Source organism: Leucopleurus acutus (genome assembly GCF_964270905.1).
Source record: "Leucopleurus acutus genome assembly, chromosome: 14".
NCBI classification, from domain to species: Eukaryota; Metazoa; Chordata; class Mammalia; order Artiodactyla; family Delphinidae; genus Leucopleurus; species Leucopleurus acutus.
Window position 1 is genome coordinate 66,333,878 of NC_139156.1, and position 27,125 is coordinate 66,361,002.

Genomic DNA, 27,125 nt, shown 5'->3' on the forward strand with positions numbered 1-27,125 from the left:
ATGTCAGACAGGTTAGGGAATTGGGGTTATAGACATTAACAGGGACTCTGCACAAACAGGATTTTATGGTCATCTTACACATAAAGGAATACAACTTGAGCAATTGCCAGGACAAAACGGGAAATTGTACAAGATACAGGGGTGGCACCTATAAGATGCAACGGTGGATAAACATCAAGGATTGGAGTTGGGGACTGAAAGGATTCTGGGACACCTTACCTGTTGCATACTTCTTGCTTTATCTTTTCTCTGTACATCTGCATTATTTTTTTCTTTTCTTTTAAGACAGTCTTCTTAATCTATTTTCAAACCACATCGTAGACACTGGACACTTCATTGTGTCCAGAGATAGACTCACTGGTTGTTTTTCAGTGCATATTTCATATTCCTGGGAGAGGGAATATCTGATAATTAAAATCACAGCTTGCTTTGTGTACTCACCCCTTTTCAGCTACCAATGCCCAGGTCAGGAGGCTGGGACCATACTTTGCATGTGTGACCAATGCCTGAGGATCAAGGTGCATTTTTGAGAGAAGAAGGGATATTTTGTGAACTAGATCCATACTGCATGATTCCTATAAATGCATGCATATTTAGGGGAATTTTGAATCATATATTAATTGAATAGATCTCTCAAAGCTTTAGATAATGTTTTTCAGAACTAAGTGTGCTGTTAAAAATGTCTGTGAATTGCATAGGCATGATTCTAAATTGAACCTATGGACTCCTGAAATGTGAGCCTTTACTAAATAGAGATGATCACTACAGTCAGTATGGGCTCAGAAAAACTTTTTTGCCAAACTAATTTGGCTTCTTTCTTTGATGGAATTAATAAAATGACATTAAGGGCTTCCCTGTTGGTGCAGTGGTTGAGAGTCCGCCTGCTGATGCAGGGGACACGGGTTCGTGCCCCGGTCCAGGAGGATCCCACATGCCGTGGAGCAGCTGGGCCCGTGAGCCATGGCCACTGAGCCTGCGGAGCCTGTGCTCCACAACAGGAGAGGCCACAACAGTGAGAGGCCCGCGTACCGCAAAAAAAAAAAAAACAAAAAACACATTAGGAGTGATATTACAGAGAGAATATACAATATATACAGAATATACCCTTCCCCCTCCCCGTGACTTGAAGACACGGGGAGGGGGAAGGGTAAGCTGGGATGAAGTGAGAGAGTGGCATGGACATATATACACTAGCAATGTAAAATAGATAGCTAGTGGGAAGCAGCCACACAGCACAGGGAGATCAGCTCTGTGCTTTGTGACCACCTGGAGGGGTGGAATAGGGAGGGTGGGAGGGAGATGCAAGAGGGCGGAGATATGGGTATATATGTATATGTATAGCTGATTCACTTTGTTATACAGCAGGAACTAACACACCATTGTAAAGCAGTTATACTCCAATAAAGATGTTAAAAAAAATCGATGTAACAAAGTAAGAGTATTGTCAAAGAACACACAGTGAAAGTAATAACAAATAGTCCTTTTAACACGATTCCATAATATTTCATTTTCAGCTCAAATTATAAAAATAATAAAATAACCTTACAAAATAAAAAATATTAAATGGCTTTGTAGCCAACATAAAGAGACATAGAATGTATAAACCAAAAACGAACTTTAACAAGCTTTTTTTTGTTTGTTATTTCTTGTTTAGCTGCCTGATGGAGATCTCTGAACATTTGTAAAAATGGTGAGTTGTTCTTTTACATCAGTCATTTATGAGTTATAATTATAATTTGAATGTTACAGTTTAAATCACGAAGAAAATAAATCTTATATTTTAGGATTAATCCTGAAAGGACTATGCAGGATTAAAAAATAGTAGTGGTCTCTTGTAAATGGCCAATAATGAATGTAAATTCAGTCATTATGCCGCAATGACAGGGAAAATCTGCAATCTTTTTATTCATTAAAAAATCCATTCATGCTAATATTCTTTCACATATTCAAAAGATAGCCAAGACAGAAAGTGAAAGAGAAACACTGACTTTTCCTGCTTAACTCAACACTTTAATCGTCTCCTTTCAGCTTCTTTATTTCCTTTCCATGAATTTTTTATGGAAGTTAGCTTGTCTTTAACTAAAGAGGATATTTGTCCACCAATAGTTTGTGTCAAGAATTTCACCTGACTTCATGTCGAATAATAATGGAAAGCAAGAACTGTCTTTCCTAAATGTATTCCTCTACCAGGTGTCCTAATGGTATGACTAATGATTACTGGTCCCTGCTGAGTCTTGCTTAGTTTGGTAATTAGCACTCTCAGCTGTTATCTTGTAAATGAAGGGATCCTAGTGAGTCACTTAAAGACACAATAAATGGATGAGCTATCTTGTTTGTCGTTTTTGAAAAAGCTCATTTATAGGGGAAGGCACATTAGGTGGTAAGTAAGGTTCAGCAGGACAGTTTATCTAAACATGATCTAGTTTTGTTTGCAGCCAATCTTTTCAAAGTCAAATCTTGGGGCCTGCTAATTGGAGTTTTCATGTTCTTCCTTGTTCTATCTTAAAACTAATAAAAATAGAGCAAGAAAGCTCAGAGATTAAAGCATATATGGGCTAAACTTTTGAATATGCCCTTAATTGTAGTGGATACTAGGCAAAGAAGAAATAGTATGTTAAAAAAAGATTTTATAATCTGAGAAATATGTTATAAATTATAACTGAAAATTTGCAACCCTGCTTTAAAAGAGGATTATACTTGTGTCTTTGAGAAAACTATTAATTCATTTAGTGTATTTTTGTGAGTCTTTTCTTGTTTTATTTTTAACCATTTATAGTATTTTTTTTTTAATTTCTGGATTTTTTGCAAATACTGCAAGATTTTCTCAGTGGAATCAGGGATGGAAGATAATGCACATCAAAGCAAAAATTACACCGACAATGTTAAACAGGTAAGGAAGACTTTATTCAAGACTCTTTCAATAGGGGAGAGAGTCCAGAACTAAGTCGGAACTTAACGCCAGTGAAACAGGTAGTGGTAGGGTTTTAAGGGCTGGAGTGAGCAAGTGGAAAAGTACTGGAGGCTGTTAGGCCATCTGGATTTGATAATCAGCTTTATCTTTATGACAGGAGGTCGTTTTGCAGCTTGGAATAAGGCACCCATCAAAGTTAGGCTCCTAGCCTTCCACAGAAACTAGGAGATAGGGGTGCTGTCTCCTTTGATAATTACATTTCAAAGAGATGACTCCTAGATCTTGGAGAAAGATTGGAAAACTGGTAAGAGGCTATAAAAAGATATGTACATACATCTCAAAGAAGCAGAGAAAAATTTTATAAGTTTTCTAAAATAAATGGTTTAAGAAAAGGGAGATGAGGAGCTTCGAGTTAGGAAGAAAGCCTGTTTAAAACGTAGTCAAGTTATGGAGAATATTAAGGTCTTCTGGGACCTTCAGTCATGGGGCTGAAGAAGGGTACACTAGGGACTTCATCTTTATTTTCAACGTTTAATTTAAAATGTAACTAAAAAATATGGGAAAATGTTTTAATTTGTTAAAGCTTTGAGATGTTGATTATATTATTCATTTATGGTCATTTTAATATTAACTATTACATATGTTTGAAATACTACAAAATATTTAATATGCTAATTCCCTGTCAGCCATAGAAAAGAATGAAATTCTGCCATTTGCAGCAATGTGGATGGACCTAAAGAATATTATGCTTAGTGAAATAAATCAGAGAAAGACAAATACTGCGTGATATCACTTATAAGTGGAATCTAAAAAATAATGTAAACAAATGTATATGCAAAACAGAAACAGATTTACAGACATAGAAAACAAACTAGTGGCTACCTAAGAGGAGAGGAAGGGGAAGGGGCAAATTAGGGGTATGGGATTAAGAGATACAAACTACTATACATAAAATAGATAAACAACAGGGATATATTGTATAGCATGGGGAATTATAGCCATTATCTTGTAATTAGTTTTAATGGAATATAATCTGTAAAAATACTGAATCACAATGCTGTATACCTGAAACTGGTATAATATTGTAAATCAATTATACTTCAATCAAAAAACAGATGTTCAAATGTTAATAAAAAATTATAATTTCCATTGTAAATTTAATAAAATGGGCTTACCCTGTTCTGATAAAATTTTATAGTTATAAACATTCTACACATAAATTCATATTGTATTTAATTTGGTCACATAATATCTGGGGAAATTTATTTGGCTATTTGACATTCAGAAATAATACTGTTAAACCCAGTTATCATTTTTAGTACTTTCTATGAAAGCTTCTACAATAACTTACCAGCATTGTCTCATTTAATCATTATAATAAATATTAGGTCAGGTTTACAGATGAGAGAGAAATTAAGGTTTGTCCAAGGATACAAAGAGAGTACAAATAATTATCTCACTCATCATTGATGCTTTTGACTACAGAGTACCCTGTCTCCAGACCCTACCTTCTTCCCTTTGTAACAACTGGCTTCTCAGTAAGTATCTTAAACATATATTTCAGCCCAGTTGATGACAAACACATCTAAATTCTAGGCAATTAAATTATTAAGTCAGGCTTCTTGATCCTGAATGCCTTATCTGTCTCAAAGAACAGGCTGATGTTTATAACTTTAAAAAGAATTAAATTCTACTTTTTGCTTAACCAGTTCAAAATAACTCACATACTCTAAGAAAAATTGAGGATAAATTGAAAATGACACTTGAATCTCACTGCTTTATTAGAGTAGAGGAGTCGACCTTATGTTTTTGATGTACATGAAAATCATAAGTCTTAAATTCAAAACACCCTAACATTTAGATCACTTCAGGAAGGCATGCAGGATGGTGGGGCAATTAGCGTATGATCCAGACAAGCTAACCTTTTTATGTTAATGCTGTGGACATAGTCCAGGTAAGACACAGCTGCTGTGAATATTCCTTTCTTTTAGTGGTATAGATAGCATCAACAATTATGTTTAAAACTATTTCAGAGCCAAGTATCCTTTCCATGAACAAAAACAAAAGGCTTGGCTCTCAAATTTGCTGAATGGAAAATATTTGTTCTCTTGTTTGCTGATATAGGTAAGTGGAAAGGTGTGTAGGTGAAAACACTGAGTAACGTCCTAGAGATTATTAGGTATCGTGAAATGCTTGAGAGTTTGTTTCATGAACCAGTATTCAGCAATGTAACTATTTTAGAGCTACTAATGACTGAATGAGGATGATAAGCAGTTTATGCTGGCATGCTACAATCAGCAATGTGGTATTTATGTCTGAACAAATATATTATGTACCCTCTGAAATGAAAAGGCAGATGGGAGCAGACTATGCGAGTGCTGGAGAATCTATTTCATAAAAACAAGAAAAATATGGTTTGTGAAATGGGGTAAAAATACATTTGATTAGCAGTTAGAAATCTGGATTCTACACTTGGCTCAGCTACCTACTACTAGCTCTTGAATGTTCCGTGTCCTAATTCAGAAGTCAGACTCATGCGGTGATTAACATTTCAGTGGTTCTGAGTCTTAGTACCTGTTTTGCCATTTACCTTTAAATCTCGGTAATTATATCTTTTAAATAGTAAAACAATAGTCATTTTCTTGAGAGATGGCTTTGAGAATTAAATGAGATAGTGTCTTGAAAGTACCGAGCACAGTGCCTTGTATACTGCTCGCAATAAATATTAGCTGTTACTGTTTTTAATAGAGATGACAATCTTTGTCCCAGTATCTAATAATATTTTGCATAGGGTCAAAGATAAAAATGGATTTTAATTGGATTTATAATGTTAAGGGAATGTTGCAAAGTAAATTAAAAAGAAAACATCATCCTGTTAAACTTCTATTTAGTTAAAGCCCCAGTTTATTCAACTTTCCATGGGGTGGATCATATATTCTCTTTAGGCAGTCTATCATGATTTATGTCGGAATGGCATAAAATGTATACCAAGATGGAACCTAAAAATATACTTGAATATGAGGATTTTACCATAATTAGCCTAGTTTTAGACATTAAGGTCTCTGTTGGCATGCTTTGGTCAATTTAGCTCTTCTAATTAAATGGTATTTTCTCCCTCACTGTTTATGAGGAGTTACTTCTATAGTGTTCAGCAGTAGCAACTTTAACTAGGACACTTAACTGGAATATTTAACTGTCCTTTGATACCCCCTTGAGTTTAAACAGCTAATATACCTCATACAGAGACCCAAATTCTTTACGATGAGAACTAATTAGTTGCACTCTCACTAATAGTTTCATATAAAATATTGATAATTGATAATGTAACATTCACTGTTATAAGATTATTTCATTCTTTTCAAAATGTTAGCATGTTACACTTTTTCATTTTTAGTTTCACAGATTCCCTGTGACACATTTCAAGCTGGTGCTGTTATATAATTTTTTATATGTCATTTGATCTGTTTCCTAGTTTAGGTATTTACAGAGCTGTGACTAAAATTCAGGTCCAATTAACTTCTGGTGTTAGGAATTTATTTCACTTTAGCATGAAATTCAAAATTTCTCAACCTAAACCTGTCAAAATCTGACAAAATTACATATCAACATTTCTCTTAAATATGCAGCATAGTGTATTTGGATTTTTAATTAACAATGTGTTGTTTGAAAAACAAACAAAAGTTTTATTCAAGAAATTTTGAAAAACCTTTCTCAATCTACCATTTGGCATTACTCCTAAATGATTAAAATTTAACTGTTAACAATCACATTTTCTCAAACTGTGCTAATTTATTCTTAGAATTCCCCACCATACGTTGGTTGCTGCTATTACTTATTTCTTCTCCTTCTTTCTGTAGAAGCTGAATGGCTAACTCTAAACACAGATGTCCAGATAGTGATATGTGTTGGAACTCAGCATTCTCCTTTTATGGGATAGTACTGAATTATTGGTTTTCATTTCCTATAAACACTGATAAGGATAAGCAAAGATAAGCTTATCACTAAAATATAATGTTGGGTAAAGGGAAATGGACAGGAAATAGTGATTCTGCTTATGTGGATGGAAAAATATTTTAAAACCAATTATTTAATAGTAAACTCATGGTATTAAAAACTGCTGTTTTTGAGAAGAATTTATAATAAATAAGCTTCATGTTACTACTGCATTGTATTATTGAAATTAAAACAAAGTAAATTCTAATATTATAAATTATATCCTTTTAATCATGTGACAGTCAAAACAAATACTAAAGTTTCTCTTTTCACTTTAAATAAATGTACAGTCAGCCCTCTTTCAGCTCTTCCTGCCCCACTTTTATCCCCAAATAATAACCAGATTATTGTGAGGAGGGCAGAGCTCCACTGAACTACTTATAGTAGTTTAAAATAAACTACTGTACCTCCCTGAAATCTTAATGACCATTCCAGGAAGTACCCTGAGTATAAGAGACTAGTTCTCATTATATTAAATATTAAAATGTCGGCTAGGTGCAAAGTTCTGTACCTATCCTTTCTTAACTGGAGAGTACTCTGAGACCCAAGGCACATCATTCGTTACACTCCAAGAAACCAGGAACACCACCAACCTGAACCCAAATAAGCTCTGTGTCCTTGCTCAGGAAATCAGTGTAGTTCTGTGAGAGTTAATAGTCATATTCTCTAAGAGACTATAGCTTATTCAACTTCTGTTCAAGTATATAATTGCTAAGTAGCACTCAATCTCTTTAATTCTACTGGATTCTTCAAACCATACCAGAATTATCTACTGGTTTTCTTTTTTAATCACATGGTTTGGATTTCTTCTTTTTCTAAAATTCCCTGGAGTGAAGATCTTTAATACATTATTCTTCTATAGATCTAGCTATGGGTTGTCTTGGTAGGTGGAATTCAATTTTATTTTTAATGACACCTGACTCTTGGAAACACTTTTGTATGAAGAAGCTCTTGTATCTTTTCAGAAAAAAAATAACTCCGATTATGGGCCATTATAACACAGTTTCATAAAATATAGCAAGTATATTTTTATTAATTTTAGTAACTCTTTCATCTTAAACATACACAAACAAACACAAACATGCATGGACAAAACAAAACAAAATATGACCATTAATAAACATTTCGTTCTAAAGCAAATATACAGTGACACAGAATAAATTTTTCTCTTATTCTTTATAAAAATCACATATAATAAATGTATTATATATTATATATAATAAATATAGAAATATTTAATTTTCCATACTTTTGGAAACTTTAATTCTTCAGTCAGAAGTTTTAATTCATTAATTGATTAATTAACGTAATTGTATCAACATTTCTGCCCTTACACTTGAAAATGAGCACAGAACTGAGCAAGCAGTTGGTATGTAATAAAATTTTACTTAATGAGCAATATAAAAATATGTAAATGCACAAGGAACAGTAAGTTAAAAATCTCATGTTTTGAATGATATAAAATGAAATGATATAAAAGAAAAATTTATATCTGGATTTTATTTTGGGAGGTATTCAACTTTTCATAGAAAGCAAATTACTAGCAGCTTACACTTTGCAGTCAAATGCTCTGCCCCTGAGCTATACCCACAGAGTAGTGGTATGTTAACTTTGAATCAAGGTGACCAAACTAACAACTGTAGCATAGCATGCAATGTTTTCGATCTACTAAGTTTGAGAAAGCTTGTTTTATGGAGTCTTATGAAGAAAGTTTTGAACAACTTAGAATACAAATATATGTTTATATATTTTGTTATTCTATATATTTATTATATATAAACAAATATGTATACACACACAAATATAGATTACAGATAATAGATAGAGGATGGATAGATAGATAGATAGATAAATAGATTTATACACACCCTGCCAAAGTATTTGATAAACTTCCTATCACATACAAGTCTATCTCTTGCAGAATATCGTGGGTTTGTTGCTTCTTTTATCTGAGTACTTCCTCCAATACTGTTTTTTTTTAATTAATTAATTTATTTATTTATGGCTGTGTCGGGTCTTAGTTGTGGCACGCAGGCTCTTCGTTGCGGTTCACGGGCTTAGTTGCCCCGTGGCATGTGGGATCCCAGTTCCCCGACCAGAGATCAAACCCACGGCCCGTGCATTAGAAGGTGGTTTCTTAACCAAGGGACCACCAGGGAAGTCCCTCCAACACTGTTTTTAACATAGGCCCTTTGGTGACCCACCTTCTTGGGTTTTATATGCCTGAGAGTATCCCTACTATGCCCTTACATTTCAGTAAGAGTTTGACAAGATATAAAACTGGGTTGAAAGTTCTTTTTATTCATATTTTTTAAATGTTCCTTCATTGTCTTCTTATATTCATTGCTGTGAAAAATTTGAATCCATCTGACTATTCTTTTTCTGCAGGTGATCTGCTCTTTCTTTAATGGAAGCTTATAGGATTTTTTTCTTTGTCTTTAATAACCTTAAATTTCACTATAATGAGCCTATTGGTTGACTTTTCCTTATCTTTCTTATTTTGCATTCTGTGGGCCCATTAACTTTTATTCTGGAATATTTATTGCCATTATTTCTCTAAATAGCTCCTCCTCCCCGCTTTTATTTTTATCTTGTCTCTGTGATCCCTGTTACGTGGACGTTGGCACCTCTACTTTAATCTTCTTGTCTCTTAATTTTTCCTTTATATTTACCTTGATTTGTCTTTCCCTTCTTCTTCTGGATAGTCCAGCTCACTAATTTGTTCTATAGAAGTATCCATTAATTATTCCATTGTATCGTTAATTGTAGCTGTTAGATTTTTTTTAATCCCTAATATTTTACTTAGCCATATTATTTTTTGTTCTTTGTTTTCTTTTCTCATATGTACATGTATCTCTTTAATTACGTTTCTAATAAACATAGCAGGAGATATTTATAATTACTTATTTTCATGGTTTATCACCACTCTAAGTAATGCTTCAGATCAGTGCTACACTTTAATACTTTCCCCAGCCAGAAGCAGGGTAGTAGGGTGGGGCAGAATGCCTTAGAATCTGGAGGCTAAACTGTGATCTACTAGTCTTGAGGATTTGGAGATGCAAGTGAAAAAGAGTGATTGCTTAACCAGGGAATGGGATTCCAAGGTTCTACGCTAGCTAATGCAGTTGCACCGTTGCAGGGAATGTAAATTGATACAGCCACTGTGGAGAGCAGTACGGAGGTTCCTTAAAAAACGAAAAATAGAACTACCGAATGACCCAGCAATCCCACTACTGGGCATATACCCTGAGAAAACCATAATTCAAAAAGAGTCATGGACCACAGTGTTCATTGCAGCACTATTTACAATAGGCAGGACAGGAAGCCACCTAAGTGTCCATCGACAGATGAATGGATAAAGAAGATGTGGCACATATATACAATGGAATATTGCTCAGCCATAAAAGGAAATGAAATTGAGTTTTTGTAGTGAGGTGGATGGACCTAGAGTCTGTCATACAGAGTGAAGTAAGTCAGAAAGAGAAAGACAAATACCATATGCTAACACATATATATGGAATCTTAAAAAAAAAAATGGTTCTGATGAACCTAGGGCCAGGACAGGAATAAAGACGCAGACGTAGAGAATGGACTTGAGGACACAGGGAGGGAGAAGGTTAAGCTGGGATGAAGTGAGAGAGTGGCATTGACATATATACACTACCAAATGTAAAACAGATAGCTAGTGGGAAGCAGCTGCATAGCACAGGGAGATCAGCTCGGTGCTTTGTGACCACCTAGAGGGGTGGGAAAGGGAGGGTGGGAGGGAGACGCAAGAGGGAGGGGATATAGGGATATATGTATGCATATAGCTGATTCACTTTGTTATACAGCAGAAACTAAGACAACATTGTAAAGCAATTATACTTCAATAAAGATGTTAAAAAAAGAAAAAGAAAAGAAAAATTGCCCTGATTTCGCCACAAGCATCACCAGCCCGAGCCTTTACAAACATTAATACTTTTTTCCCTTTTTCCTTTTTTCCAACTTTATTGATATATAATTGACATATAACATTTTGTGAGTTTAGGATGTACAAGGTGATGATTTGATATATGTGTATGTTGTGAGAAGATTGCCACAATAGGGTTAGTTAATATGTCCATCACCTCACATAATTACTGTGTGTGCATGTGTGTCTGTATGTCTTTGTGTCTGTGTGATGAGAACTTTTAAGATCTACTCTCTAAATTAAGGGGGCATTCTCACAGCTACAAATGGGAGAAGGGGTATGAACAGAACTCAAACTATTTTTTTCTGATTTATGCTCCGTATAAGCAATCCCCTGCTACATATACCCTTATTTATTTGTCTACATTCCGGGGGTTTCTCATAGTTCGCAGTTTCTGCTTCCCTCTCCTACTCCGGGTGTCTTGATGCTTCCCTCTGTAGTTTCTTTACATTTGATGTTCGAGAAAAGGGCCAGAAGCTGGCGCTAATTCACCATCTTGGTACAAACTAGCCCTCCTGACAGTTTATTAACTCATTAAAAATTTAAATAATAGTATTGTCAGTAAGCATTACTTAGAAATTGCTTGTAGCAGATACTACTGTTTACCTACCCAGCATTCTTTTGGAATTTCCTTCTCCTTTTCTAATAGAATCCTACATATATATATATATATGTGTATGTATGTATATATACATATATACATACATACACACATATATATATATATACACATTTCTAATAGAATCCTACCTATATATATGTAGTTATTTTTATCCACAAAACCATGTACATCCTTAAGACAACAATTATACTTTCATCCCTTAGCTACTGTTTCTTTAAGAATAGCGTGGATCATTTGTAGAGATGTGGATGGACCTAGAGACTGTCATACAGAGTGAAGTAAGTCAGAAAGAGAGAAACAAATATCATATATTAACACATATATGTGGAATCTGAAAAAACTGGTATGGATGATCTTATTTACAAAGCAGAAATGGAGACACAGACGTAGAGAACAAACATATGGATACCAAGGGGGAAAGGGATGTGGGATGAATTGGGTGATTGGGATTGACATGTATACACTATTGATACTATGTATAAAGTAGATAACTAATGAGAACCTACTGTATAGCGCAGGGAACTCTACTCAGTGCTCTGTGGTGACCTAAATGGGAAGGAAATCCAAAAAAAGAGGGGATATGTGTATACGTATAGCTGATTCACTTTGCTCTACAGTAGAAACAAACACAACATTGTAAAGCAACTATACTCCAATAAAAAAATTTTAAAATAAAATTAAAATTAAGAAAAAAGAATAGTGTGGATCTATTCTATTCAATCACACATGATAGGGACTTTCCTGGGAAAGGGATTCTCTGAATGTGATGATCCACATTTTACTTAACATCTGGGTTTAACACCTAGAACCGCTGCAGCCTTTCTGTTATCCTCCTGAAGATGAAGCTCACACATAAGCAGATAGAGTCAAAAGAGTTTTAGGAAGTGGATCTGAGTCCTGAAGTACTGCATCTAGTGCTATCCTACTTCTGGATTTTTATTATAGAAAAGAATACATTTCTTATTGTTTAAGCCTGTTTGGAGTTTGGAATTTTTGTTACTTGACAATAAGTGCATTCTTATTGGTATGTTTAAATCAGTTTATCAAAAGGGTATTAAAATTGTGTACAATATAATGTATAATTAATCAAGTTCCTTGATGTATGAGTGTTTACTTTAATGACATATAAAATCAGTTGACTATGAGGATGAAATTGTTGAAATCGGACATTTCCCAGCCAAGTAAACAAACTAAGTTCACTGAAAAAAACACATCGAACAAAAATTTTCATCTTGTTGCTATATATTACAAAAGTGAGTTTTCTACTTTTCTAACCTATACTTAATACACAACTGTGGAACTCAGCCAAATTAATGTGTTTGTAGCTATATAATTCTAGGAAAGTCACCTACCGAATTCTAAACTGCTCTCTGTGGGAAAACAACAATAACACTTTGCTTACGATTTGTTAATATAATTTTCCAATCAGTCCTAAACTACTAAAAATGTGCTGTTTTAGAAAGGGTGTGCAGATGTATGGAAGGCACATATTTTACTTCATTTTAACTTCATTTAACGAAGTCTCTTTTGAGTCTAATACCTACATTGTTTTCTGAATGCTAACAGGGAAAATTCATATGGCTTTATATTTTACAAGTGTTCCATTGTATGTTGGGCCTAGCTTAGCGGGGTGATCCAACATGTGGTGAGCTTTGGTTTTTTTTTAACCTTAATATGGGCACCAAGGATTTCCACTGTTTATATGAGAAAGAGGCAAAACAAATTAAGTATGATTATACAAAGGACCAACTTGTTTCCCACTCTTATAATGCATAATAACAAAAGCCATTAAAGATTTATAAATATCAGAAAAATTTTAATAAGATAGAAAGTCTCTTAATATGTATCATCTTTCTACACACTTCAAAATTTTAAGAACAGGGACTAAGGGCTGTATCGGTGCAAGTTTATATTTTTATTCTGACACAACTTCAGTTGCAGAAAATATTATTTTAGTATATATGTCCTTGTGTCTTCTTGTCTCTTTGCAGCCCATTTGCAAGCATGCTTTACTTCTGTTGTTAAATCTATTTGAAATGCAGATGTAAAAAATTGCTATCTATCCACTTGACTCAAAATATATATATATTCACAGTAAGGTAAATGCCTAAACTCAATTTAATACTACTATTTCCATGACATATTTTCTATATGTACCAGTAAACAAGATATTGGATTCCTTGAAAAATAATTGAATATATCTTACTCAAAATAAAAAACACCTATGCCAGATGACAGAAATCCTTTTTCTTACTGTCATATCATGATAAAACAAATTTGACAAGCACCTACTTGTCAAAGACATATAATCAAATATTAAGTTTTTAATAACATAAATGCTAGCTAAAACTTTTATTGACTGTAATTTGATATGGAAAATTTATACAATTTTAAATGTAGGATTTTCTTAAAACAAAAATTGTTTTTGCTATACTCCAATTCATATAGAAGATAAAATCTTCCTTTAGAATCATACTTTCATTGATTGTTTTCCTTTCTCATATTAAAATCACATTCTTGTGAAACTTCTATTGCTTATGATAGAATGGAAAGGATAGATGAATATCTAAGAATGTTTAAAATCTCACCCTTCAACATATTTAGATTGAAGTAGCCTCAAGTAAAAACAACTAGGATAAAGCCGTAGGGACATTTCAATTCCACATTACTTTATATTACATTACCCTGTATTACATTACTTTAGTTCCAGAACCCTGATATACATAGTTTTCCATTGGGACCAAGCTCTGAAGAACCTTACTCAAGATCTAGTACACCACTCTTTAAAATTATCTTAATTTGTATGCTGTGTTTGAAAGCATGACACATAAAGAACAAATCTGTGAAAAGAAAATTCCTGATAAGGTAGATAACACAAAGAATGTTAAAGCTGAAAAAGGTTTGTTCATATGAGGAATATATGAGGAATATATGAGGACCATGTAGGTGCAAAAAAATTGGTCCTAAGGATTCAGAAGTGTCAAAGGTATTGCCTAAGAAGTACAAAAGGTATAAAAGCCATATCAGATGAAATTCTACAGCATTACCAAGGCATCACTGGCGTGTCACTGTTAGTTTTATGATGTGCTTAAATCTTATCAATATTTATGCTATCAGACATCAGCTATGTTCTGTTAATTCAAATTTTTATACCAATACCAGGTTCCCCTGGCAACACACTGAGTTCTAAAATTGTGTATCCAGTTGATATTGAATATTGCCATCTGAGTGTCCCCATAGAAGATTCAGATACAGTATGATCAAAACTTAAATCTTTAGCAATCCGTTAAGCCTGATCTTTCTGCAGTATTCATTAACTCAGAGAATGATACCATTATCCATTCAGTCTCACAAGAAATGGATTTTTTAATCTTTGTTCTCTATCTTCACATTTAATTAGTAACCAAGTCTGTAGACCCTCTAACCTAAACACCTCTTAATATAACTTTATTAAGACATATCTTTCATACCATTTAATTCATCTATTTCAAGTGTACAATTAGTCCAAAATGGCATATTTACCAAACTGTGCAATCATCACTATAAATCAGTCCTAAAACATTTTCATCAACCAATAAGATATTTCATGTCCATTAACTTTTTTTTTTTTGCAGTTCACGGGCCTCTCACTGTTGTGGCCTCTCCCGTTGTGGAGCACAGGCTCCGGACGCACAGGCCCAGTGGCCATGGCTCACGGGCCTAGCCGCTCTGCGGCATGTGGGATCTTCCCGGACCGGGGCATGAACCTGTGTCTCCTGCATCAGCAGGCGGACTCTTAACCACTGCGCCACGAGGGAAGCCCATGTCCATTAACTTTTAATCTCTGTCTCCTTGCCCTCCTTCAGGCAGCTACTAATCTACCTTCTGTCTTTATACATTCTCAATATTTCATATAAATAAAATCACACAATATGTGTGAGGCTTCTTGTTTTTAACTTCTTTCACTTAGCATAATGTTCTTGAGGTTCATCTATAGCCTAGCATGTTTCAGTAGTTTGTTCTCTTTTGGTACTGAATACTATTCTCCTGCCTGTATATACCACATTTTGTATATCAGTTCACCAGCTGATAGACAATAAGTTGTCTCCAATTTTTGCCTACTTCAGATTCATTTTTCTCTTTTTAATTTAGATATAGTACACTTAACATAAAATGTACCATTGTAACCATTTTTAAAGGTACAGTTCACTGGCATTAGATAAGTTCATATTGTTGTTCAGTCTTCACCACCAGCCATCTCCAGAACTCTTTTCATCTTGCAAAACTGAAACTCTGTAGCTATTAAACAATAGCTCTCCATTTCTCCCTCTTTCTAGCCCTTGGCAACCACCATTCTACTCTCTGTCTCCAAATTTGACTGTCCTATTTAACCCATATAAGTAGAATCACACAATATTTGTCTTTTTGCGACTGGCTTATTTCACTTAGCATAGTGTCCTCAAGGTTCATCCACATACTAACGTGTGTTAAAATTCCCTTTCTTTTTAAGGCTGAATAATATTCCATTGTATGTATATACCACATTTTGTTTATCCATTCATTTGCTGATGGACACTGGAGTTGCTTCCACTTTTTGGCTCTTGTGAATAATGCTGCTGTGAACATAAGTGTACAAATATCTCTTTGAAACCTTGCTTTCAATAATTTTGGTTATATACCCAGAGATGGAATTGATGGATCATATGGTAACTCTATTTTTAATTTTTGAGGAGCCACCATAATGTTTTCCATAGCAGCTACACTATTGTACATCCCCACAAAGAGTGTACAATTGTTTAAGTTTATCCACATCCTAGCCAACATTTGTTATTTTCTGGGTTTGATTTTTTTTTTCGATAATACCTATTCTAATGGATGGGAGAAGGTGTTTCAGATTAATTTTTGAGTGAGTTTTCTAACCACAGTTATTGAAAGAGAGTGAAAAAAGAGACATTGGAGATATTGCAGGTTCCATTACAGATCACAATAAAGCAAATATCACAATAAAGTGATCATACAAACTTTTTGGATTTCCAGAGCATTTAAAAGTTATGTTTATGCTACACTGTAGTGTATTAAATGTGCAATAGCTTTATGTCTCAATTTAAAAATGCTTTACTGGGCATTCCCTGGCGGTCCAGTGGTTAGGACTCGGTGATTTCACTGCCGAGAGCCCGGGTTTAATCCCTGGTAGGGGAACTAAGATCCCACAAGCTGCAAGGCACAGCCAACCCCTCCCCCCAAAACAAAAACCAAAAACCAAAAACCCACTTTATTGCTAAAAACATTAACCATAATCTTAGTCTTCAGTGAACTGTAGTCTTTTTGCTGGTGGAATGTCTTGCCTCGATGTTGGTGGCTGCTGACTGATCTGGGTGGTGGTTGCTGAAGAGTGGGCGGGCTGTGGCAATTTCTTAAAATAAGACAGCAATGAAGTTTGCTGCACCGATGGACTCCTCCTTCCATGAACGATTTCTCTGTAGCGTGCAATGCTGTTTGATGGCATTTTACCCATAGTAGAACTTCTTTCAGAACTGGAGTCAATCTTCTCAAACCCAGGTGCTGCTTTAGCAACTAAATTTATATAATATGATTAATCTTTTGTTGTCATTTCAACAATTTTCACAGCATCTTCACTAGGAGTACCTACCATCTGAAGAAGACACTTCATTTGCTCATCCATAAAAACAACTCCTCATCCATTAAAATTTTATAATGAGATTGCAGCAATTCAATCACATTTTCAGGCTCCACTTCTGATTCTACTTATCTTGCTGTTTTCACCCCATATTCCACTAAACTCTTGAACTCTTTAAAGTCATCCATGAGAGTTGGTATCAACCTCTTCTAAACTCCTGTTAGTGTTGATATTTTGACTTCTTCCCATTAATCACATATGCTCTTAATGGCATCTAAAATGAAAACCATTCCAAAAGGTTTTCAATTTACTTGGCCCAGATCCATCAGAGGAATCACCATCAACAGCACCTATAGTTCTAGGAAATATATTTCTTAAACAATTTTGAAAGTCAGTCTTGAAAGTCAAAATTACTCTTTGATCCACGGGCTACAGAGTAGATGTTGTGTTAACAGGCATAGAAACAGCATTAATCTCATTGTGTATCTCCATCAGAGCTCTTGGGTGACCATTGCATTGTCAGTGAGAAGAAATATTTTGAAAGGAATATTTTTTTTCTGAGCAGTAGGTCTGAACAGTGGGCTTACAACATTCAGTAAACCATGTTGTAAACAGATGTGCTGTCATCCAGGCTTTGTTGTTCCATTTATAAAGGCAGAATTCTTAAGGGCCCTAGGATTTTCAGTGGTAAATGAGCATTGGCTTCAACTTCAAGACACCAGCTACATTGCCCCCTCACAAGAGAATTGGCCTGTCCTTTGAAGCCAGGCATTTTTTTCTCTATAGCTATGAAAGACCTAGATGAAATCTTCTTCCAATAGAAGGCGGTTTTACCTTAATTGAAAAAGCTGTTGTTTAGTGTAGAAACCTTTATTAATAATCTTAACTAGCTTCTGGATAACTTGCTGCAGATTCTGTGTCAGCACTTGCTACGTTACCTTGCACTTTTAAGTTAAGCAGATGGCTTCTTTCCTTAAACCTCATAAACCAACCTCTGCTACCTTCAAACTTTTCTTCTGCAACTTCCTTACCTGTTGCAGACTTCATAGGATTGAAGAGAGTTAGGGCCTTGCTGTGGATTAGACTTTGGCTTAAGGAAATGTTGTAATTGGTTGGATCTTCTATCCAGACCACTAAAACTTTCTCCATGTCAGCAATAAGGCTGATTTACTTTACCATTTACTTCCTGTGTTCACTGGAATAGCACTTTTAATTTCCTTCAAGAATTTTTCCTTTGCATTCACCACTTGGCTAACTGTTTGGTGCAAAAGGCCCTGCTTTCACCCTGCCTCGGCTTGTGGCAGGTCCTCCTCCCTAAACTTCATCATTTCTAGCTTTCGATTTAAAGTAAGAGAAGTGAGACTCTTCCTCTAGCTTTTGATTTAAAGTAAGAGAAGTGAGACTCTTCCTTTCACTTGAACACTTAGAGGCCATCATAGGGTTATTAGTTATCCCAGTTTCAATATTATTTTGTCTCAAGGGATAGAAAGGCCTAAGGAGAGGGAGAAAGACAGACAAACAGCCAGTAGGTGGAGGAGTCAGAACACATGCGATATTTATCGATGAAGTTCTTGGTTATAGCTGCGTGGTTCATGGCCCCAAAACAATTATGATAGTAACATCAAAGTTTACTGATCACAGATCACCATAAAAAATATAATAATAATGAAAACGCTTGAAATATTTTGAGAATTATCAAAATGTGACAGAGGGACACAAAGTGAACAAATGCTGTTGGAAAAGTGGAGCCTACAGACTTGCTCAAGGCAGGTTTGCCATAAACCTTCAATTTGTAAAAAAACCCACAATATCTGCAAAGCACAATAAAGCAAAGCACAATAAAAGGAGTTGTGACTTTAAAGTGAAGTAGGTAAATAACATATGGAACTTTTGCTGATATGTTGGCAAACATTAAACATAGGTAAACCTTTACTTACTTAAGGATAAATATAAAAGGTCAAAATGCCAAAAATAAAAGGAACAAAAACAAGGTTTCCTTGAGGCTCTATTAGCTTAGTATTTAAATTGTTTTTGCTGACACAAAACACAAAACACAAAAGTTAAAAAAGAAACGACCAAAAAATATACACATTTCACTTTGGATTTTATAAACTAGTACTATGTTCTTTTTAATTAATTACTAAACACTTATTTTCAAATGACTGTCCTTCAGGGATTTCAAACATTTTACTTTTATCACGGAGTCCTTTTTTCAAGATCATTTTAATTGGAGAACAGTTCCATAGACACTTGCAAATTTGCTGTAGGTAAAACAGAAATTGGATGCCTAGCACCCAGGCCCACTCTGATGATGCCTAAGGCAGGTAGTTCTGTAGAAGTTCTGTGCTCCTGGATCACAAGTTGAAGCCCAACACACTAGGCCATGGTAAAAAACAAGATTAGTTGTATTAATTCATTCATCAAATAATTTTAAGCAATTTTATGTATAGTTAACTAATTAAGTAGAAGGAATGACACAGTTGGCAAAAAAAGATAAGGCTTCTGCACACAAGAAAGAGGTGTGCAGTCTTGTTGAGGGAAATATATGCTAGCCAATAAATAAATACATAATAAATATGTGGTTACAACTGAGAAAAGTACTACTAAGTATAATTGTATTGTTTGGGCTTCCCTGGTGGCGCAGTGGTTGAGAGGCCGCCTGCCGATGCAGAGGACACGGGTTCGTGCCCCAGTCCGGGAAGATCCCACATGCCGCGGAGCGGCTGGGCCCGTGAGCCATGGCCGCTGAGCCTGTGCGTCCGGAGCCTGTGCTCCGCAACGGGAGAGGCCACAACAGTGAGAGGCCCGCGTACCGAAAAAAAAAAGAATAATTGTATTGTTTTATGAAAGAGGGAAATTTAAACATCCCAAGAATAGCAGGGAAGGTTTCCCCGAGAAAGTATATGTTGACAGAGTTCTGAATAGGTTGAGTTTAAAAGACGTTCCAGATCACTTAGTTGAAGTGAGAACAAAAGGAGTAGAGGAAACAGAAGAGGCATAGGGAGAGACTAATCAGGAGGCTATTTCAGGAGCACTGGTGAAAAATAGCAGGAGTTATTAGGGGTGGTAAGTATAGAGAAAAGCAGATGGATGCTAGAAAGCTATTTGGAAAATAAAATGAATGCTAAATGGTAAAGGATAGGTGATGAGAGATTGGAAAGTTTGGACATACTAATGTGCAAGATACGTTCTTAAACCAGGATGCAAAAAATCTCAAATTAATTGCAAAATCATAAATAATATACACTAGAAAGTTTGAGATCAGATATAGTCTGTTTAACAAATATTGAGTCAAAGAGCAGGACAGCATTACTATCACAGATTTCTTCCAGAAATAATCTATGAATTAAAAGCAATGGAGAGGGGCTTCAATCAAGATAGTGGAGTAGAAGAATGTGGAGCTCAGCTCCTCCCACAAATACGTAAGAAACACATCCACAGGTGGGACACTTCTCACAGAATAACTACTAAATGCTGGCAGAAGAGCTCACTTAACCAAAGGAATCAGAGCAGGACCTCAGCCCCTGGGAGGGAGCTGTGAAAGAGGAAAAGTTCCTTCACCCCGGGAACCTCCTTAACTGGCTGGGAGATCAGCCAGGACAGAAAAGGAGCTTCAGAGGCTCAGAGGAGAGAGCACCAAAGATACATACACTCTAGTGTTCATAGCTGCACTATGAACAAAACATGGAAGCAACCTAAATGTCTATCAACAGATGAACGGATAAAGAAGATGTCATGTATACATACAATGGAATACTACTGGGCTATAAAAAAAGAATGAAATTCTGCCATTTGCATCAACATGGATGGGCCTAGAGACTATCATACTAATTGAAGTAAGTCAGACAGAGAAAGACAAATACCATATCATAATCATTTATAACTGTATAGCATAGGGAACTATATTCAATATCCTGTAATAAACCATAAACCACTGCCAAAGTGCCAGTGAAAGAAAATTTTAACTGTTTAAAGTTGTGTGGGCACTATCTGAGCATGCTGATTTCCCTTAAGTAATATTAACTTTGTAATTTTGTTATTTGTGTTTTGTTTTAAAACTCTAGCCAATTTGATAAAATTGATAGTCTGTTCAATTTAATTTTGCTATTTTTTGATTATAAAAGAGGTTAAAAGCAGACACAGTATGATCATAGTAAAAACATTACACAATGCAGCTAAATAATGTACTTTTTAAAGAAAATCCTACTTTCTGTCATTAACATTTTGGCATAGGGATTTCCAGATACTCTGCCATAAAATTAGCAGCTTTTGTTATTAATTAAACTACTTGAGATTTACCTCTTCCCCACTTTCCTTCCACCCTCCTCCCACCCTGCAACCAGACCAAAATAAAGTCCTAAATCAAGCTGTGACAAGCCTATTTTTTCTGCCAACAATTAAAAACCAGTGCTCAGCAATGAAATTTGGAACTGCGGGGTGGGGGGGCGGCAACTTTTCCATTATGTGCATCACAGGAAGCAAAGAAAATGCGTATATAAAGAAAAAATGAAAAGGCAAAGATGAAAGAGATACAGAGACTAATAGTCTAGTTGTCAAGGGAAAATGATGGAGTCAATTTAGCTGTAAGGTCTGTGTAGTCACCGAAAACTAAGTTTAGATTAAGTCAAGTGTGTCCTTGGAGCTCATATTAATCAGTCTTCCTAGTGAGCCTTAGAGTTGTGATGGTTTAGCAATAGCCTGGAGCTTGGTGATGATAGCTATGTGACCAGGCACCATTTCTACAGTGTAACAACTCACCTGTACATAGTAATTGCTTCTATAATTAATCTTGCCAACTCTCCCTGGAGAGGAATTGTTATAGTATTATATCTATTTCAAATAATCTAGTTTCACTGAATTTCCCATCAGTATTAGTTAAAGGAGCCTTCTTTTTTTTTAAAGAACAAATTTGACTGACATTTTTATATTCAACCACATTTTAAAATGTGTAGGCTATAAAAAATGTCTTTTGTTTAAGCACAAATAGAAAAATAATTAAAGTTATCTTGTTTGGATAATAATGTCTACAGAAGAAATAATATGATTTGGTACAGAGTTATTGAAGATATTTCTTTTTATCAAAGAGCTCTTACTTGAGTTATTTGTAATTTTCTGTAGTGCGTGTGTACAGGTATGTGTGATTTTGCATCACAAAATAATATATGGACCAAATAAGTAATTTAGATCAACTTGTTTTATAAGAAAGGTAATGTTCCTGTAAGTCGTATTAAAATATAACTATGTAAATAATAAATGTGTCTAGAATTACTTTCACTAAGTTTTTGTCAATGAACTCTTGTTCAAGTAATTTAGAAGGGAAATGCGTACTTCCATATTTACAATATTTTACTTTTTTCATGTTGGGGTTTTAAAAGAAAACATTAGATATGGGAGTCATATTGAAAATCAAAACATTTATCACTTTTGGTGTGGTAAATCTGAACTGGAGAGACTGACTTAGAATCCTAGGTGGAAGCAGCCTTTCCAAGCTGCTGTGTATACTCACCCACGTCTAGAGCTTGGGATCTGTCCATGAGGGAGATTGTATTTGTAGAACATACAGCACTTACCTAATTTTATCCAATGGGATATGTTGCCTCTCTCATATTAGAACACATATAAAAAGGCAGAAAGGGAGGAATCTTACAGATGTGGTTGTAAGAAAGCAGATCCTCAGTTTGGCGCAGGGGTTCTTATTTCTCAGAAATGGGCTTGTTAAGGTATCCAATTTTCAGCTATCTAAAAAGGAAAAGAAAAATAAGAAAATGGCGGGGCACCTGAGAATAGCAATACTGTAACACTTTATTAAACAAGAGAGCTCAAACCAGTGCATTTTAGATTATTACTATTCCACTAATGAATTAATTTATACATGGGGAAAAGTGTGTGAGGAATGAAAAGAAGGATTGGAGGTGTTTCTCATGTAAGAAGCATCATGGAAAAAAATAAACAGTTGCAGAGGGAATCCTAAAACAAAAATCAAAACTATTTCCTCTTCTTTAATAACAGCTTATTATTTATTTATCTATTTGCCCCATTTATTTTTAAAATATATTTTATTGAAGTATAGTTGATTTACAATGTTGTGTTAATTTCTTCTGTACAGCAAAGTAGTCCAGTTATACATACATATACATTCTATTTCGTATTCTTTCTCATTATGTTTTATCACAGGATATTGAATATGGTTCCCTGTGCTATACAGTAGGACCTTGTTGTTTATGCATTCTATATATAATGGTTTGCATCTGCTAATCCTGACTCCCAATCCATCCCTTCCCCAAGCTGCTTCCCCCTTGGCAACCATAAGTCTGTTCTCCATGTCTGTGAGTCTGTTTCTGTTTCATAGATAAGTTCATTTGTGTCATATGTTAGATTCCACATATAAGTGATATCATACAGTATCTGTCTTTCTCTTTCTGACTTACTTCACTTACTATGATAATCTCTAGACCCATCCATATTGCTGCAAATGGCATTATTTCATTCATTTCTACGGCTGAGTAGTATTCCATTGTATAAATGTACCACATCTTCTTTATCCATTCATCTATTGAGGGATATTTAGGTTATTTCTACGTCTTGTCTATTGTAAACAGTGCTGCTATGAACATAGGGGTGCATTTATCTTTTTGAATTAGTTTCTTCCAGATATATGCCTAGGAGTGGGACTGAACAGCAATGTATTTAAATCCAAGGAAAACCCATGTCAAACAGTTAACACACTAGATGGAGCTGTTGTTAATTGTAATCAACGTTAAACCATGGCTTTTGTGGTATAATTATTAGGATCAACAAATAATCTAAATATCATTAAGGAATCCACTAACATAATATTTCCATTTAAAGAATATGTGTTATCACATGAACCTAGTTACTGTGATATGATGAAAACCTGGTAAATGTATGGGATGAACAAAAAATAAAAGTTTTACATTCATCGGAATCAAATGTGTGTGTTCAACTGCAGATATATGTCTGTTATACGTGCATAAAGTAAGACCCAGAATCTGTATCACCAAATTAGTGTCAGAGTCAGATTGGAACCCAATGATCTGGTGCTTAGAGTTCCTTTCAATATACTCCTTATATCACATTCTGCTTCTAAGTCAAAATTGTGTTATTGCTTCTGTGCATTCAGAGATTGAGCAGTCTGAAAGAGTTAATGTTTTTTTCAAAGTTGTCTCTTTCAAATTGCTTAGATAATATGAGAAACTATTCATAAATAAAATATTTTACTTAGGTGGTATTATAGGGAATTTATTCCTTGTTAGAGATGTGCAAAGATCTTGAACCTTCCTGTCACCAATTCATTTGAAGACAACATGAGTATTTTTGAAGAAGCCTGATTTAAATAGAAGTTCAGTGAAAGTTGAAGTCAGTCTGAGGGACTCAGATGTTAAAATATGTACTTGTATTTCATGTGCACAACTTTTCCATAACCTACCACCTCTAATAATAGAGTGTGAATGTGGCATCTGGGTAATAGTGTTATGTCTTAGAATTATTTTTTCAGCTTTTGCCACACTTCAGGAAAAAAATATTCATACTTATATTGGAGGAAAAAATTTAAAATGAATGGAATGTGTTGTATACCTTTTAATGATTAATTCTTTGGGAGATCTTTCTTTATCATCATTCAGAAATGAACTATGTTTTATATTTGTATCAAATTTTTATTTCAAGCCTTATCACTAAGTTTATTAAAACTGTCACAGTGAATGTCAACAAATGGTAAGGGTCTCTGCTGAACAAATAAACACAAACTACTCTTTATGTCACTCATTTAGTCCTCAGCTTGGCCTTCATAACTTTATGTTGGTGATGACAGTAGGTTTTGGTGTGATTGATGTCACCTTGGTGACCATATAATCTCCAGTGGGTTGTTTTAGTCTATAGCATAGATTATGATTGTTTAAAATGATTATTATTTTCCCTGCTTTATGTCACAAAGAACACATATATAAAACTGATTTTTTATTTTTACTTTTTTTGCAATACAAGGGCCTCTCACTGTTGTGGCCTCTCCCGTTGCGGAGCACAGGCTCCAGATGCGCAGGCTCAGTGGCCATGGCTCACGGGCCCAGTCGCTCCGCGGCATGTGGGATCTTCCCGGACCGGGGCACGAACCCGTGTCCCCTAGCATCGGCAGGCGGACTCTCAACCACTGCGCCATCAGGGAAGCCCCTGTAAAACTGATTTTAAAAACATAAATTACCATGGCATTTCTTTATTAGATACATAAAGACTGAATTCCTAATTCTCATTTTATACATTTATTATTTATTAACAAATTGATTATTCATCTAGGTAATAATTTTATCAAACTTTGAGTATGAACAAAAAAAATGTACAAACAGAAAGAAGGACGAAAACAAAGTGCAGGACATACAAATAGAGGAATCTATTTGGGTTTCTTGAGAATGCAAGTATTATGATAAACATGTAAAAAAAAGAATATGCAATAATGAAAACTTCCATGGGAGTATCTCAGTGTCAGAGAAGCAGGGTCAGAGGAAAAAATTGAGAAGATATTAATTTATTTAATGAAAAAAGAAGTAGAAAGAGGACTTTCATTTTCAGCTTCTGCAGTTAGAGTTGCCACACCTGTTTCTATAATACGAAAAATCTAAACAAACTGAAAATCAGTAACTTTTCTTGCACTCATCAGATAACTGACATTGCAGGGTAAACTGCCACTCTGAAATCCAGAGCAGAAGCCACAGGGGCCATAAACTGATTGCAATACTTAAATGATAAATTTGGCCAGTTTCTAAAAGTTGTATGTACACTAGCATGAGAGTGAGAAACTCATGGGAGTAACTGTCTTGGGAGGGGGCAGTGCATATTTTCTTGGGTTTTACCTACAGGAGCCCCACCTAAGTTTCCGGTGAAAATCCAGAAAGATCCCCTTATGGCTCAAGCAGGGGAGAAGAGTAATCCTTGTGAAATATGCCACAGAGGTCTCCATAAAAATGGGCTACTCCCCAAGGAAGACATGTTACCAGACTCTATACTATATGATTCCAGCTATAAAACATTCTGAAAGGACAAAACAATGATAGCAATGATAATAAGATCAGTGGTTGTCAGATTTTGAAGGGTGATAGAAGGTTTGAATAAGTGAAGTATAGGGGAATTTTTAGGGTGCTGAAACTATACTTACTGTATGATACTGTAATTGTGGATTCATGACACTATGCGTTTATCAAAACTCATAGATCTTTGTAACACTGAGTGAACCTCAGTATATACAAATTAAAACAAATCATTTAGGAAGTCAGAGGGTCCCAGGATGGAATGTACACTGTAAGAATAGAATATAACTGTATTACAAATGTATGAAATAATCTCACTGAAGGAGAGTGGAGGAAAGATATAGATCTAAATTACTGGAAATGAGCAGTTTGTAAGACGAAAGGCAAGAGACACTGTACTAAGTAATGTACTCTTGTGGATGATGTTATTTCCCAAGGGAGTACAGGATGACAATTCTGATACCATTATATATATTTATGGGAACTGAACAATTAAGCAAATGGATGGCAAATTATGGGAGCCAGATTTCCCACTCTTAGTGTGGAAGGTTACAGATAAGGAAGGGGAGGGGGCTAGAATTGTCCACAGAGTCATAGGTTATAAGTTAGAGACATCAGTATGAAATCCTATTTAGCTATATATTGATACAGATGGTTACATATATAAATATTTATAAATATGTGTGTAATATATGCATATTAATATATGTGTATATATTTCCTTGCTCTGTCTTCTGAGAAGACCTAAAATCAAGAACACCCTAGTAGAAAGGATCTCACCAAATGTTAACTCTTAGTTTCTACTACCATTCAGAAGTAAAAGGATCCAACGATTGTGGTATAAAAGGCTGATTCTAGGACTGGAGAAGGAAATATCCTAAATGAACATGAAGCATCTTGTGGTGCTTGAAAGTAAGAAAATTATAAAAAAATAAAACAAAAACACCTCATAATGATGGGTGTATCAAGGGAACCGAGAACAAACAGTGCCT